We start from the raw sequence: 16635 nt of genomic DNA on the forward strand, positions 1-16635 counted from the left end.
TAGAAGCTATACACATCCCCTCCAGGCCCCCTGCAGGCTCTGTATGATTCACACACTCTGCTTATGTGAGCCTATCACAAGCTGGTTAGTTTGTTTGTAAACATTGCCTAAAACTGGCAATTACAAGCCAGGTTTGCAGCAGAGAGTGGCAGAAATAGCACAGAGGGGCCCAGGAGAACATAATGAATAGAATGGTATGCTTTTTGCTGTAAAAATTTTAGAGTACAGATTCTCTTTATGTAACTTTAAGTGTACCTTGAAGACTAGACAAAAAGCGTCTCAGGCACCATATTTACCGGTGGCTTCCTTAAGCCCCCTCGTTGTCTCTCCAGGTGGCTCCGGTCCTCGGCAATTTGGCCCTGAAAGTTTGGCCGAGTTACGCTTTATCACGTAAATGCGCTTGGCGGTAAAAGCACACCAGTCACTCTCCCGCAGCGGGAGCATTCTACGCCAGTGCAGAACTGATGTGCAAGCGCAGAAAGCTTCCAGCAGTGGGACCACAATGGGTTAGCGTGCAGCAGAGCAGCACATGCGCGGTGAAACGTGATTCAGTCAAGCTTTCGGGCCAAATTGAGGGGGACAGGGGCCACCTGGGGAGACAGCAAGGGACTTAGCAGCCTCAAGGGGGCTTAAGGAAGCCCCAGGTAAGTATGGAGCCTGAGATGCTTCTTGTCTCAAGTTCTCTTTAAGGCACTCCTGGAATTAGGCTACAACTAGAGGAGTTAGAACACTTGATCTGTAACCTCCTTTGGGTTTAGTATCTCAATAAGGTCTACAGTAATTTTCCATTTCTGTGATTTCTTTCTATTTCCTTTTCATACAAATTCAGATGCAGAATTACACCCCACTAAAATCACTTGCAGGGGAAAAAAATAGGAGTCCCTGCTGCATTTTTCTAACATGACATCTGAATGCTTCTAGCCATGCATTGGCATGCCTACTGGATTGAGATGTGATTTCACATCAGCATGTGGCACAGGGCAAATGAAGCCTAATTCAAGGCTTGTACAAATGCTAAATGAATCTCTACAATGCCTCTCCCAAGTGTGTTTATTGGGGCCCGGCCTCCCTCATGTATCAGCACGATATCTGGACTGATGAATTATCTTGCATAAGCACTGGCCAAGTATAATGTACAAGTTACTTATGCCTCCAGTTTAGTGTTGCTCCCTCATGCACCATTCCTCCGCTTTACAACAGAGCACATCACTGGTCTGGAGGCCTGATTGCTACAGGTGACAGTACTCATGCGTGTCACAAAGCAAAGAATTACTACAATAACCATCCAAGTCAGTGCAAACTTTGGACTACAGCCATGTGAAAGAGCAGTAATAATTTCACAAAAGCTGCACTTCATGTGAATATACATTTACTGGTATCCCATGACCTGTGAATAAGAGGACAATTGTTTGGGGCCCTTGCATAGTCCCCCTTTCACAAAGCATAACATTGCAGTGTAAAGTATATCATACCAAACACATACATTTATGTTATTCAGGAATAAACATCAACCAATCTACATCTGGGCAAAGACAGTTAGCAATATGTATATTTTATGGACTTACAGGTCTCTTATGGTGGCAGGTCATAGCATGCAATTTACCCTTACAGGCCTATTTCTAGAAGATATCTTTATGCACAAAAATCAAATGATGCCAATTTGTTCTTTTTTACTAAGGTTTTTTAAGCCACTTCGCACAAAACTTGCAAAACGTTTTCATTAGTATCACAATAAAGTTAGAGTGTGATGTTGATTTTCACCGATAGTGTTCAGTGAAGAATATGACAAATCTAATGATATTGTTCTGTGAATAACACCTGTGTATCGACGTTAACTTTGGTCTCCTACAAATGTACCAACGATGTCCCATTTCAGCAAGGAAGAAGGTGCATCCAGCAAGTGATAGTTGTCTGTCCAGGTTCGCTTTCACACTTGTCTGTTATACCAGCAGCAAACACCGGCAGTAAACGCCACTGCCAGCATCAGTAAACGCTACTAATTAGCAGGCAATGGCCCAGTGGCGCGCATCCTTGATTGTGCACCCATGTCTGGGAGTACTCTGCATATAATGTCATGACTACATAGTGGGCATGTGTACCATGTAGTCATGATATCATGCGAAAAGTGCTGGCGGGCACATGGTCAAGGATGGGTGCCATGGGGCAAGCACCTGCAAACTACTCACTGACCTTGCCAACCCAGAAGTAGCTACATGGAGAACTGTTCACCAGTGAACAGTTGTGGCATCACTAACAGCCACTGATTAGCAGCTGCCACTATGCCAGCAGCAGTAATGGACACTCATTAGCAGATGTCTCTTTGACAGCAGCAGTACGAGAAAATCTCATACTGCACACGCACAGGACAATCCCAGCTATGGGAGCGTGATCGAGGACGCGTACGTCTAGGGCCCTACAGCCATTGACTGGCCCATTCGCCGAAATCGAAACTCAGCCAATGCAGGCGACCGGACAATCGTTCCATGATGGCACATGAACAGGGCGGCTGCAGGGAGCTGGTAGAAGCCACAGGTAAGTGAAACTATTTTTTCTTCCTTTCAGTTCAGGTTCCCTTTAAGGCAGGGAGCACACTTGTCTGTGTCTGCGTGTGTTCTGCACAGGAAAACTAAGAACCAATGTTTTGGTTTTTTTTTTTACTTTCAAAAGATGTTTATTGAGAAAATAAACAGAAACATCACAATGAATTATAACTGATAACAGCAACAGCAAATAGTGCAATAAACAAAACAATTGAGAGTCCCTATCATTCTTGCAGTCTTACACATAGTAATATTATGCTAGAATAGAGATATGAGTATAACCAAGGGCCCAATTCCATGAAGATGTCATAACCATATGTAGTCAGAGCCCATATAAATTTGTTTAAACAGATATAATTAATTTTTTTGTATGACTTTGTCCCAGGACAGTTCATTGATTAGCCAAGCTTGGGCGATGTGGAGTCTAGTGGCCACCAATATTTTAGTGAATAAAGGGTTTTCTAACCGGGAAAGTTTGTCAATCTTTAGGTTCAGTAAAGCTAATAGAGGGTTAGGGGTAGCAGCTTTATCCCAAAATTCCCTTGACAGCTCAAAAATATTTGACCAGAGTGAATGTACCATAGGGCAAGACCACCTAGGGCTTAATTCACAAAAGAGTGCTAACTGTTAGCACAGCCGTTTTTGCGCAAATTTTTGCATTGTGCGCGATCGCGAACTTTCGTGCGAAACGATAACGTTTTCGTGCGCAAACTCAAATTTTCCCGCGAAATCGATATCGTTTTCGCGTGAAACCGGTATCGTTTTGCGCGAAACAATGCGAAAATTCGCGCGAAAACGGCCGTGCTAACAGTTAGCACTTTTTTGTGAATCAAGCCCCAAGTGTGAAAAGAGTCTCCAATGTCTAGACACCCTCAGAAACATAAATTAGAAATGTGAGGTTTATATTTATAAATTCTAGAAGGAGTTAAATATGTGCGAAACTTAAGTTTAACAGAAGTTTCCGTCATTGATACATTATTTGAACATTTGGAAGTTCTTTCCCAGATTGTTGACCATTGAGAATCCGAGATTTCATGGCCTAGATCTTTCTCCCAGTTAATTTGATAAGGCCTCTTCGATGTGGGAGTTAATGTATTGAGAAGCTTGTATATTATTGAAATCGATTTTGTGAATTCATCTTCCCGGCTCATTATTTAGTGATTCTGATAGTTTCCTTATTCGTTCAGGATTGGTTAACATGAAGGGTGGAACTCTCCATCTTGGGGTCCTATTAGAGTTATGTTGTGGTGTGAAAGTGGTACAGATGATTGAATGATCCGATAAATATGAATGGATGATTGTCGAACTCTTAATCCTAGTAGTAAGAATGTTTGTAGTAAATATATAATCAAGCCTTGAAGAGCTGAGATGGGGACTAGAAAAGAAGGTAAAATCTTTTTTTTTTTTTGTTGGATGGGTCTCTCTCCATGTATCTGTATCTGCCTAATAAATGATATGGGGGCGGGGGTCTATCAGAAAGGGTCGAAGAGGATTGGTAATCCAGCTTTGGGTTTAGTGCTAACTTCATATTCCCTCCTATGATTATATTCTCATTTTGAAATTGATGGAGGGTGTCGATTATAGAATTGAAGAATGCTCCATTTTTGGTTGAGGGTGCGTAAATATTGACTAACAATGTTGGTACGCCTGCTAATGAAATGTAGCGGCCCTCCTTATCAGTCACTTTGTTTCTTAAGATAAATGAAGTATTTTTGTGGAGAAGGATAGCAACTCCATTTCTCTTGGCTGTTGGGTGACTAGATAAATGAAATTCAGGGAAATTTTTATGGAAAAATCTTGGAAATGACATCCTAATAAAATGGGTCTCTTGTAGCATAACTATTGCAGGGTTTCTCGCATTATAATAGCGCATGCATTTAGCTCTTTTTGTAGGGCTGTTAAGACCTTGAGTATTATGTGAGAGTACTTTCATGAATCCGGAAGCCAGAGAACTGAAGTTGCTGTCACTCTCCTTATGCTGTATCTAAGGGCTCGTTTCCACTATCGTGAATCCGCATGCGTCCAACGCATGCGGATTCGCACATGTAATGCAAGTGGATGGGCCTGTTTCCACTGTAGCGTTTTTAGGGTGCGTTTTTTTTAAGCTGTGAAAAAAACGCACAAAAGAGCCGCAGAATTCGCCTGCGAGTGGAATGCATGCGAATCGCATGCAATGTATTTAATAGGGAAGTCGCATGCGTTTTCCCCATGCGTTTTTTGCCGCGAATTCGCATAGGTACCAATGTAAATTCACACAGGCAGTGACATGGTTAAAATCGCATATACCCTCACCTATGCGAAATCGCATGCGAATTCGCGGCAAAAAACGCATGGGAATCGCATCCGCATGCGATTTCATCAGCGGTGGAATCCAGGCGATTCTGCACCGCAATAGTGGAAACGAGCCCCAACAAGCAATTTGTTTACCAAAATAATCCTATAGATCTCAACATCCCTTTTACATAGTAAAAATATTAGTAGTGAGGACTTGATCTCTCTCAAAAACACGAACACCCGTATTGTACATCCGGTCTTATGGGTCACACGTCTATAACTAAAACTAATACAAAAAATATTTAAGATTACTGTACATTCAAATAAATATATATTTTAAAACATGAACACACAAGCTATGAGAAAGCACATTTCAAATAACCAGGGAAATGTTGGAGCTGCAAATCACACAGCTGGACCGAAACTGCTGAGAGATACTTAAGTAATACTGCCTGAACCGCAGAAGCTACTAGGAGGTATAGCTTATTAATGTAAATCCTAGCCAGTAGACAAGTTAAAGGCAAAGAGAGTGCCAAGATTGGCTGAGTCTGTATTATGTGAGCAAGTATAGCTCTCTTTGTCCCCTTATGGATGATTAACCTGTGGGTCACTTACAGGAGTAAAGGAAGCCATCAGTCTTTATCGTTGCCCGACCTTAAAGCTCTTGGGATTCTAGAAGGAGTCAGGTGTTTTTCTTTGCTTCGTTTATAGGTTGAGTGGTGCGTTTCCTGCCAGTCTCTGTTGAGCCTTTTATGCTTGTTAGAAGAGTCCATAGACGATTCCTCTGTGATTTCCTGTACTCCATTTTCTCTGAGGGCTTTTATTCCTTCCTGCAGTGTATGGACTTGATATCTTTTGGGGCCAAAGTTGAATGCGAGTACAAAAGGAAATCCCACCGATATGGTATCGCTCTTTTTTGCAGGGCTGTAGTGACTGGTCTTAAAGATCTACGTTTTGCAAGTGTAATTGGTGACAGATCTGGAAATATGTGTACCCAGGGCCGGATTTGTACTTCTTACCGCCCAAGGCCGACTTTTACCAGCAGCCCCAACCGAAACCGTATCCTACCACCTCTCTCCACACACACACCCAAAAAATTTTGGGCCGCTGGTGTCCACTATTGTGGCTAGTGCCGAGGTCTCCATGGCAACATGAAGTGAATCAATCACGTCACACGGGGGAACTGGTCAATCAAGCGATCTACAGGTGATGGGCGTAGTGGGAGCCGTCCACCACACACACATAGTCAAAAGTGGCTTACAATTGGACATTGGGTGGGGTCAGCAACACGTAAAAGTGAGTCCTGCTGTCTCCAGGGTAACAGCGCTGGCCAATCAATAATTAAGAAATGGGTACTGTGAGAGGCTGCCTTTTGTATTCTGTACTATTTGCTGGTGCTGCCCCTGGTCCTTTCATCCCCCACACCAAGTGCGTGAGACCCGGCCTTCTGTAACTGCCTGGAGCTGCTGCTATGTCATTGGACAAGGTCTGGCTTTTTGCTAGTCACACACTGTTCACAAACATTTAATTAATGGACTGCAGCTGCCTGTAGCACTGCACAGGCAGATGCAAGCTGGTACTAATAGTGCAGTTATCCTGACCCCTTTCATTTGTTTGGACACTTGCAAATAATGCCCTGCAAATAATGCCCACTGTCTGCAGGCCGCCCCTTGTTTATCTGGTGCCCTAGGCCATGGCCTATGTGGCCTTGCCAGAAATCCGGCCATGTGTGTACCTTATGGTCTCCTATTCCATTAGGACCCATTTCCCGTGCAGCTCTCATCACCTCTTCTTTCGTTTCCGAGTAGTGCATTTTTAGTATAATGTCTCTTCACCACTCCGGGTTTTTGAGTGCTTTTAAAGCCCTATGAATCCTATCAAATCTGAACATCTCATCAGGGAGGTTAGGGAGAAGTGCTTAAATAACGCTGTCACATAAGCCTTAATGTCCGTCACAGAGTCTGGTACAGATCTGATCCTAATATTTTCCCTCCTACCACTATTATCCAGATCTTCCCATTTATTCTCCTAGTTTACCAGTTTTTCCTCCTGGGCTGCATTTTGGTTCTGTAATTCTGTAATAATGTCCACTGCGTCATCCATTCTGTATTCTAGTTTGCTCGTCCTGTCTCCCAGTTCTTCCATCTGGGCAGAGAGCGTATTTTACAGTGGCTCTGATCTTATTCGTGAAGGAGACCTTTAGATCCGTGAGAAGGTCTGTGATATCCTTCAGAGAGAAGTCAGTATGATGCAGAGATTCTCCTTCTTTCTCAGTAAGTGTATTAGTTGCCTGCAGCTTCTCGGCGGCCATCTTAGCTGCTGTCGCACCACGCGGCCTGAAGAAGTCCAGGGATCTGAGCACTAATTCTTTATCTTTACCCTGGGTTGAAGGCATATGAGGTGCAGGGGTAGTCTTCAGACCCTCTTCTTTGCCTATGTCGTCCGTTTTAAGTCCGCGGTTCAGAAGTTATGCCACTGTCTGTCCCCGCTATGATCGGAGCTCACGGAGCTTGCATCCGCCATACTCCGCACTGCGCCCCTACTAAGAACCAATGTTAATCAATGGGCTAGTTTATCCTTGAATGCGTTTTCGCATGCAGACAAAAATAATAATAATGAGAGCAGTACAGCACTGTGTGCATTTTCTCCAGCAATTACATTAGCATCTGTGAAAAAGCACACACGTTTACCCACCTACAGACACACATGGAGTGCAGAAAATGCATCCTAATAATCATGCGTAGAAAATGACAGACAACAGGTGTACTCCCAGCCTAATGGCCTCTTATCCAGGGATGCTGGCAACAAGCACCATTCAGCTGTAATTACATGCAGCTGAGTGGAAGCGATCGGTAAACACATGTTTTACACACGGTTGTGTTAAACAGTTTCATGCTGCATCTGAGCGCGGAAAGTGTCATGCTCAGATGAAACTACATGGGGGGACTGCCTGTGACGAGCGCTAGCAAGCACCCAGCCAGTGGATGGGAGCAGCTGACAGGCAGTGAATTCACTGCCTTCAGCTGCTTGTGTAAAAGAAGCCTTAAGGTATCCATATATCTAGCGATTCTGATTCAGTCGACAAAGCAATCGCCTTTATTGGAGATCAACTTCAGTGTGGTTGATCGAAAGTCGATCAGCTAGTAGCCCACACAGTACAAGGGATAGCCTATGTGATTCACTTTCACAAATCAATCTGACCGATATTGTACCTCCATGCTCTGAATGCAAAAATCGATACAGCGTCAATCAAACGGTATGTGAAAAGTAGCCAATTCCTGTGTGAATGACCGAAATCTTGAATCCTGCTCAATTGACTAAGGTGGTCAACATGATATCAGCAACTTTTCATTGGTTAGACATACTGAAGCACATTTGATTTGATGAAATGACAGAATGAAAGCCGAATCACTAGATGTATGGCCACCTTTAGAGTCTGCTAAGAGGTAGAAAAATGAAGGCACCATCAGGACTAAATCCTATAGGCCGGTTCACACTGTACACAAAAACGGTCTGTTTTAGGAAGGTATCCCAACGGATGCGAACGGATCCTCAGTCTGTTTGAAAAGGATGTGTTCAGTCCGTTCTGCTGATTGGATTGCAAATATAGGGAGTCAACTATTAATTCCAGATTGAGATATGCATCGACCGATCGGTAATGGAATGGAAATCATGGATGAAAAACTGATGCCCAATAAAAATGATCTGTTTGATGGATCAGTTTTTCATCCATGCAGTGTACAGTGGCTCTTAGTGATTGCCAGGGTGTGTTTCTTTTGACTAACCTTCCATGTGAAGCCCCACTTCTGTGTATAACCACCCATTACATGTACATCAAATCACCTCCCACTCCACACGCAGCCCCCACGTCCGTATTAAACATTCAGCAACACCTATTTCTCTAGTTGTTTTGCATTAAAGTGTATAAAACAAATATGCATTAATGGAACCTAAGCAGTGTTTTCTCCTTTTTAAGAAACAAAGTGTTAAAGTCCCACCTGTCCGCCGGCGCGACTCCTGGCCTCCTCCAGTGACCTCACCGCGAGCTCCTGTTCCTCGCCACACTGGTGTTTCTTTTTGATATCTGTCTGCAGTGAGTGGGCAGGCAATAGAATCCTTTCAGAACATATTCAATCTGAAATCAAGCAGAAGAGAAATCAGGCTGATGGTCGATTTGGTGGCAGATTGACATGTGTATGGGCACATTAAAGTGAACCTTAACCGAGTAGAAGAAAAAAAGTTTCACTTACCTGGGGCTTCCACCAGCCCCCTGCAGAAGTCCTGTGCCCATGTCGGGACACACCAATCCTCTGGTACCCTGCAGCCTAAAACTAAACTCAACAGGGCGTGCGCAATAAATTGCATTAAGCAAGATGATGTGCATAAAGTTTTGCCACAGGATTAGTAGAGCAGAATGCAATACATTACACGCAATGCATTAGTCACTACTAATCATGCAAAAACCTTAGGTATGAAATTCTGCTTAAAACGAACCCAAACCAAACAATTTTCAATTTAAAATATTTAGTTGCACCACTCTAACACATACAAAGATAAATAAACACTCCTTCAAGCCTATGAGCATTTCAGTGCATGCTTTTCACCCTTCTTTTTTCATAACTAGGGTTATACAGGTGGCAGCCATTAGCAATTCCTCCTTTGCCGGACACCACCTACTCCACCAGTTTGCCGGATTCTGTCCTGGCAATATGAAACGAAGGGAGGGATCCTTCCAATAAATGTAAAATATTTTATATTTGTCATCATGCAGCTGAAAAACGGCTGCTATTTATTATTATACTTTAGAAAATAGATTTTATTTCTGAAGTCTTGTATTTTTCATTTGGGTCCACTTTAACACAGTTTCTTGCATACACCCCAAAGCCACATGGTATGAGGGTATGGAGCAGGGATTGCATATAATGTACACCTGTTACTAAACTAAAGTGCCCACATCATGGATTTGAGTAGTGACAGGTTAATTAATACTAAAGGTGGCCCACTAACAATACAATTTTCGAAAGATTCTTCGTATGAACGATCGGAAATGACCATTTGCGCCCACTAATAGACAAAAATCTCCAAACCAATCAGATCAGATTGATAGGATTGATCCAAAAATCGGATTGGTTTCATTAATGTGATTGGTTAGGAGATTATTTTCCTTTAGTAGTTACAAATTACCATTTACGATCGTTCGGAAACGGTTGTTCATGACCACTAGTGGAAAAAAATCTATTAACCAATCTGATCAGATTTCATCAATATGATTACATTAATGAAATCTGATCAGATTGGTTAGGAGATTTTTGTCCATTGGTGGTTCCAAACAATAATTTCCGATCGTTCTTATGAAGAATTACTTGTAAACGATCTCTCAGCAAATTGTATCATTAGTGGCCGCATTAACCATTCCTGCCACCTGGACATGATTGTCATGTCCAGGTGGCTGCTGCCTTGCTTTTGAGCGTGTCTGCGTGCTCCCGCGTGCGCCACCCCCCAGTAATCAATGAATGGGAAAATAGTACCCTTTCATTGATCTAAGTCCCTGGCAGAAAAACCGACAGCTTCTTATCAAAGGCCGCGGTCTTTCTGACAAAAAAAAAAAGAAGGTTTCCAGCACTTCGCTTCCAGGGCTAAAAAAAAAATAAAAAAAAAAAATTAAACTAAATAAAATTTCACTGTGGCCATCTTGTGGCCAAAAAGTAAAACTACATCTACATACAGTTTTTAATAAAATAAACCCACATTTTGAAATGTAAAATTAACTGTTTACCTCCCACACCAAAAGTTACCCAAATAACATTTTTACTGAAAAAAAAAATTCCAATAAAAAAAAATAAAGTTACCTAAGGGTCTGAACTTTTTTAATATGCATGTGAAGAGGGTATATTGTGAACATTTTTTAAATTATAAGCTTGTAAATAGAGATGGCCCGAATCGTTTGCATCTCTGTGGGCCCTGTACTACTTCCGGGTCGCTATGACCCGGAGTAGTACGCCTGCGCTGGCCCGGCGGTGCGCGTCCTATATCGCGCTCCTGTGGCCGGGGCACTCTCTGCGCATGAGCGTGATGTCATGACGGCACGCACATGCGCAGAAAGTGCCCGGCAACAGGAGCGCGCTCTAGGACGCGCACCGCCGGGCCAGCACAGGTGTTCTACTCTGGGTCATAGCGACCCGGAAGTAGTACAGGGCCCAGGGATGCAGAGATGTTCGCCGGCGAACGGTTCGGGAACATCTCTACTTGTAAATAATGATGGACATAAAACTGAAAAAATGCACCTTTATTTCCAAATAAAATATTGGTGACATACATTGTGATAGTTACATAATTTAAATGGTGTAATAACCGGGACAAATGGGCAAATAAAACACAAAGGTTTTAATTATGGTAGCATGTATTATTTTAAAGCTATAACGGCCGAAAACTGAGAAATAATGATTTTTCCATTTTTTTCCTAATCTTCCTGTTAAAGTGAATTTAGAAAAAAATAATTCTTAGCAAAATGTCCCACCCAAAGAAAGCCTAATTGGTGGTGGAAAAAACAAGATATAGATCAATGCATCATGATAATTAGTGATAGTTATTGGCAAATAAATGGGAGGTGAAAATTGCTCTGATGGATAAAGTGAAAAATACCCACGGGGTGAAATGTTTAGGCTGGTTTCACAGTGGGACGTTAAAGTCCCACGTTACAGCAGCCAGTAACGCAGCCTAACTCACAGCACTGTAAAATCAATGTTGCTGTTCACAGTAACACGTTGCGTTACATTGTAACGCAGCACGTTAAAAACAAAGTGCTGCATGCTGTACGGTATACTGGGCTAAGCCACGTTAGACTGTTTGCACATGCTCAGTAATGTTGGAGGAGGAGGTCTCCCCTCCTCCTCTGCAGCCAGCCATATGGCTATTTAATATTAATTGCACTGCAGAGACTCGTGGTGGGACTGTAGTGTTGTCCGGATCATAAACAAATCGTTCATTTGATCCGGATCTTTTTTATGAGTCAAATCATCCGGATCATCATAGTTACATAGTTATTTTGGTTGAAAAAAGACATACGTCCATCGAGTTCAACCAGTATAAAGTACAACACCAGCCTGCTCCCTCACATATCCCTGTTGATCCAGAGGAAGGCGATCACAATGAAAGATTCGGTTCACAGTGGATGTCTGCCTGGAAGAAACAGGAACATACTGTCTGAATGTACAGTGCAGGGAAAGTCCTGTCCTGCTAATCATTTTACCCAGTCTGCTTCCCTAGTAAAATGATTCAAATGATTTGGTTCAAAGATCCGGATCTTTTTAATGATCCGATTCAAATGATCCGAATCCTTAAAAAGATCCGGACTTCCTATGACTAACCTGGAGCGGCTGATTTTGAGAGCTGCATAACGCAGCTCAATCTTACGTCCAACTTCAACACCACCATGCGTTGCTTTAGGGGCACGTTATGCGACCATAACGTCCCCTAAAACGCGACGTCTTGGTGTGTAAGTAGCCTTAAAGGACACCCGAAGCGAAAATATACTAATGAAATAAACAATTGTATCTATCTTCCTTCTCCTAAAAATGACTTTTTAAGATATTCCACAGTTTTATTTTATGTTTAAATCTACTTTTTAAGTTTTAACTGTTTTATTGCCAGAGCTAAAAATCTATGACCTATTGACCCTTTGTATCTCTTTCCTGCTCTCAGACGCCATTTTCTGCTAGGGAAGTGTTTTATAGCTGGAATTTCTTATCAGTGACAGTCACACTGTAGTCACTTCCTGTCATGACTGAGTCAGCCACTTACATACCTGATATTTAACTCTTTCAGACAGAGAAAGAATAAAAGGAACACAGCATAGTTATTAGTGCGCTTGGCACTGTACATACCTATGTTTATCTCATGTCACATGTCACTTCGGGTATATTTTAAAGTGAACCCAAGGTGAGAGTGATATAGAGCCTGCCATATTAATTTCCTTTTAAACAATACTAGTTGCCCGGCAGCCTTACTGATCTATTTGGCTGTAGTAGTATCTGAATATCACCTGAAACAAGCATGCAGCTAATCTTGTCAGATCTGACAATGTCAGAAACACCTGATCTGCTGCATGCTTGTTCAAGGTCAATGGCTAAATGTTATAGAGGCAGAGGATCAGGGAAATAAATATGTCAGCCTCCATATCATTCTCACCTCGGGTTTACTTTAAAGGAGTTGTCCGGCAAAAATAAATAAAATAAGCGCTACTTACCAGGGGCTTCCTCCAGCCCCAACCTCCCAGCACATCCCTCGCCGCAGCTCTCCCTTCAGCCGTTCGCCGGAGCTTCGACCCGGTCCCCGGCGATGATGTCAGAGCGACCTGGAGGTCGCTCTGTACTGCACCTGCGCGATCGGCACTGTCAATCACCGTCACGTGGGCTGGAGCGGACTGCGCAGGGGCTGGAGGAAGCCCCCGGTAAGTAGCGCTTATTTTATTTATTTGTGCCGGACAACTCCTTTAAGGCCTCTTCTCCAGAACTTCAGCCAGGTGGTGAATTCCCCTCCTGTCAGCTGCTACTGTCCACCAGCCGGGTGCAAGCTAAAGCACGGCATATGCAGCAGACAGCCCTGAATAGCAGTCGTGGGTGGTAGACAGGATGCTTAAGTACCAGACAAATGAGCAGTTCAGCCATCTGTGGAAAAGAGCCCTGTACTGGCAGCAAGTCACAAAAGCAGGCACTTTGGGCACCTGCATGGTGACAGGACCGTGATCACAAGCGGAAGTGTTACTTGGGGCTTCTGCTGGCCCTCCACAGCCGTCCTGTTTCCACGCCAGGACAAAAAGATACTGTAGTCTTCTGCTGCGGCTCACTTCCAGATTTTGCTATTTTAATGTCGCAAACTACTGTGCCTGCGTGGCCCTGGTCGTGCGCGTCCTCACTCCCGCAGATGTCCCCGGGAGCTTCCTGCGCAGTACAGTACTGCGCCGGAAGCTCCTGATGAAGTCAGCAGGCGCGAGTATGCAGTAGTTTGCGACACTGAAGTCACAAAATTCGGAAGTGAGCCATGGCAGGAGACCAGAGGATCGCTTTGTCCCGACGAAGGCACAGGACATCTGCGGGGGGCAGTAGAAGCCCCAGGTAAGTTAAATACTTTTTTTTTTATTTTTACCCTTACAATACTCCTTTAAGCCCAGGGCCTTTTTTGAGAGGCAGACCCATCTACCCTTCAGCATCATGGGAGAAAAGGCGCCTCTTCTTAGGCAACACCCCACTAGGCTTTTCATTCTAGCATTCATCAAGATGGGCTTTATTGTCAGCAGATGGTCACATGTCCTGCAGCCACCACCTTGTGACATTTTTGGGGGGCTGTAGAAACTAGAAATTCTTAAAGTGAACCTAAAGGCATTAAAAAAAAATGAGATGAACTCACCTGGGGCTTCCCTCAGCCCCCTGCAGCCGACCGGTGCCCTCGCAGCTCCGCTCCGATGCCTCTGGACCCGCCGGCGACGACTTCCGGTTTTGCCGTCACCGGCCGACAGGCATGGGAACGCGAGTGATTGCTCGCGTTCCCAGCCTGTATATCGCCCCCTATGCTGCTATTGTGGCCAGGAGCCGCAATAGCAGCATAGGGGGCGATATACAGGCTGGGAACGCGAACAATCACTCGCGTTTCCATGCCTGTCGGCCGGTGATGGCGAAACCGGAAGTCGTCGCCGGCGGGTCCAGAGGCATCGGAGCGGAGCTGCGAGGGCACCGATCGGCTGCAGGGGCTGAGGGAAGCCCCAGGTGAGTTCATCTCATTTTTTTTTTTTTTTTGACTTAAGGTTATCTTTAACTTTAAAACTGTGTGCTGCAAATAAAATAAGCTACTTCCAAATGCACCCACTCAAAAAAATGGAAGTTTATCATTCAATTGTAAAATGCTGCTGCAGCACAAAGCAGTAACACATGAGCAGACATCAACACATTAAGTGTACATACTATAAAAATATACACAATTACAAGGACCGAGGGGAAAGGATAATAATTATGGCACCTTTGCGCTACTGCATTTACAAGTAGTGATGTTGCGAGCAGTTCTGCAAACTGCTCGCTGTGAAGCTATGGACAGCCTGGCCCCTGTACTACTTCCAGGTCACAATGACCTGCAGTAGTACGTTTGCCCTGGGCCGGGGATGCGTTCATTAGTACGCATGCTTGGTGAGCGTCCTAGATTGTGCGCCTGTGGCTGGGCATGCTCTGCGCATGAGCGTGACATCACGAAGCGTACCTGGCAACAGGTGCACAATCAAGGCCAGGGCATGCGTACTAATGAATGTACTTTTACTCACAGTAATGACTTCCATTCTGTGCCTCCATCCTGCCATTCCCGCTACCAGCCACAAGGGGGTGCTCCGGGTATGATTACTGCTCGGAAAGCCGATCTCTTTCACTTCTGGTTAGTGGTAGAGATGGGAAGTTCGGATCTTTTCAATGATCCGGATGATTCGAATCGGATCATTGAAAAGATCCGGATCTTTGATCCGAATCTCGGATCATTTTACTACCGAAGCATTCGGGGTGAGATGACTAGCAGGACAGGTCTTTCCCTGCTGTGGACAGGAGAAGGGGAGGGGGGTGGACACACAGAGAGAAGGGGAGAAGATGGACAGAGGGCAGGGAATGGACAGAGAAGGGAGGAGGGACGAGCAGAGAGCAGAAATGTTTGTGCACACAATACCCACATGCTGCAATCATATGCTTTACATGTATTTATTTCACCTATATGCTCATCTGTGTACTTTCCATGCAAACGTCACACAGTGAAGGAAAGCATTCCCAGAAGATAAGTGCAGCTGTTTAGTGCCGAGTGGAGGAGGATCATTTTGCCCTGCAATCACAGTGCCTGCAAAGTTATTGAGCTGTGCTGAGCCAAAAGCTTCAAATGTGTTCACTGTGTACAACTACGGAACAGACAGCCTATAATGAGAAGCACGTTATAGCCAGTATGTGTGCTCTACACATATCTGGCAGTGGCACCCATGTCCCCTCTCTCTCATCTACCTGCTGTCCCGGCAAGGCTGCCTCCCATCCAACAGAGCGATCCATCTCAGCTCTGCTTCCAGGAACCCGCTGCCCGCTGAGAGGGGGCGTGTCGCTCCTGGCCCCGCCCCTTTTGCGATCCGAATCGTTCATTTTGATGATTCGGATGATCGACTCATTAAATAGATTCGGATCAAAGATCCGAATCGTTCATGATCCGGACAACACTAGTTAGTGGAGGTACAGGGCTGAAGTAGCTTCTATCCAGTCTACTGCCGAATCTGCAAGAAGTGGATCCTCGAGGTGACTATGATGTCTGACTATGATGTCATGTCATGGGCGTGTCACCGCTGAGTACAGCGCAAGCAGTGACAGGTGACCGCATGCAGGGCCGCCATTAGAAATTTTGGGGCCCCTCACACATCATCAGGCCTGGGGCCCCCTTCCCTGGGCCCACCCACTGGTTGCTGTGCCCACCCACTAGCCACCCCACCCCCGTGCATGAAGTGCGCTGCGCGAAAAAATGTTCATGGCTCAGACACTAAAGAAAGCGGCATGCACAGCAAGATGCGGGGGGGGAAGTGGGTGTGGCCATGGCATGTTGAGGGTGGAGTCAAATACTAGCAAAATACAGGTAGTCCCCAGTTAACAAATGAGACAGGGACTTGTAGGACCGTTATTATACTTTATCCATTCTCTTTTGTTCCCCTCTTTTCTTCCTGTGCCTCTTTTGTCAGTGCTGGAATGCAGTGTGCTGGTTAGTGAGCCACAGGCCCGCAGCCAGCATATGCGGCCCTTCCAGCGCTTGGGGGGGCCCAGGGCCC

At 44.6% G+C, this 16635-nt stretch overlaps 1 long non-coding RNA gene across 3 annotated transcripts in view; it reads right to left on the reverse strand.

The window, feature by feature from the left end:
- The window catches only part of LOC137546974 (uncharacterized), a 429594-nt gene that overhangs the window by 177395 nt on the left and 235564 nt on the right, over positions 1-16635 (reverse strand). Inside the window, exons 3-5 of one of the 3 annotated variants that reach the window (XR_011026416.1) lie at positions 8813-8949; positions 6550-7356; positions 6073-6450 (exon numbers count right to left, since the gene is read on the reverse strand). This is a non-coding gene — a long non-coding RNA (uncharacterized lncRNA). Of the gene's footprint in view, positions 1-6072; positions 7357-8812; positions 8950-16635 lie in introns of those variants that run through there. The other 2 variants (XR_011026415.1, XR_011026417.1) reach the window with 2 other exon arrangements.

The sequence above is a fragment of the Hyperolius riggenbachi genome, chromosome 2 (assembly GCF_040937935.1).
Source record: "Hyperolius riggenbachi isolate aHypRig1 chromosome 2, aHypRig1.pri, whole genome shotgun sequence".
NCBI classification, from domain to species: Eukaryota; Metazoa; Chordata; class Amphibia; order Anura; family Hyperoliidae; genus Hyperolius; species Hyperolius riggenbachi.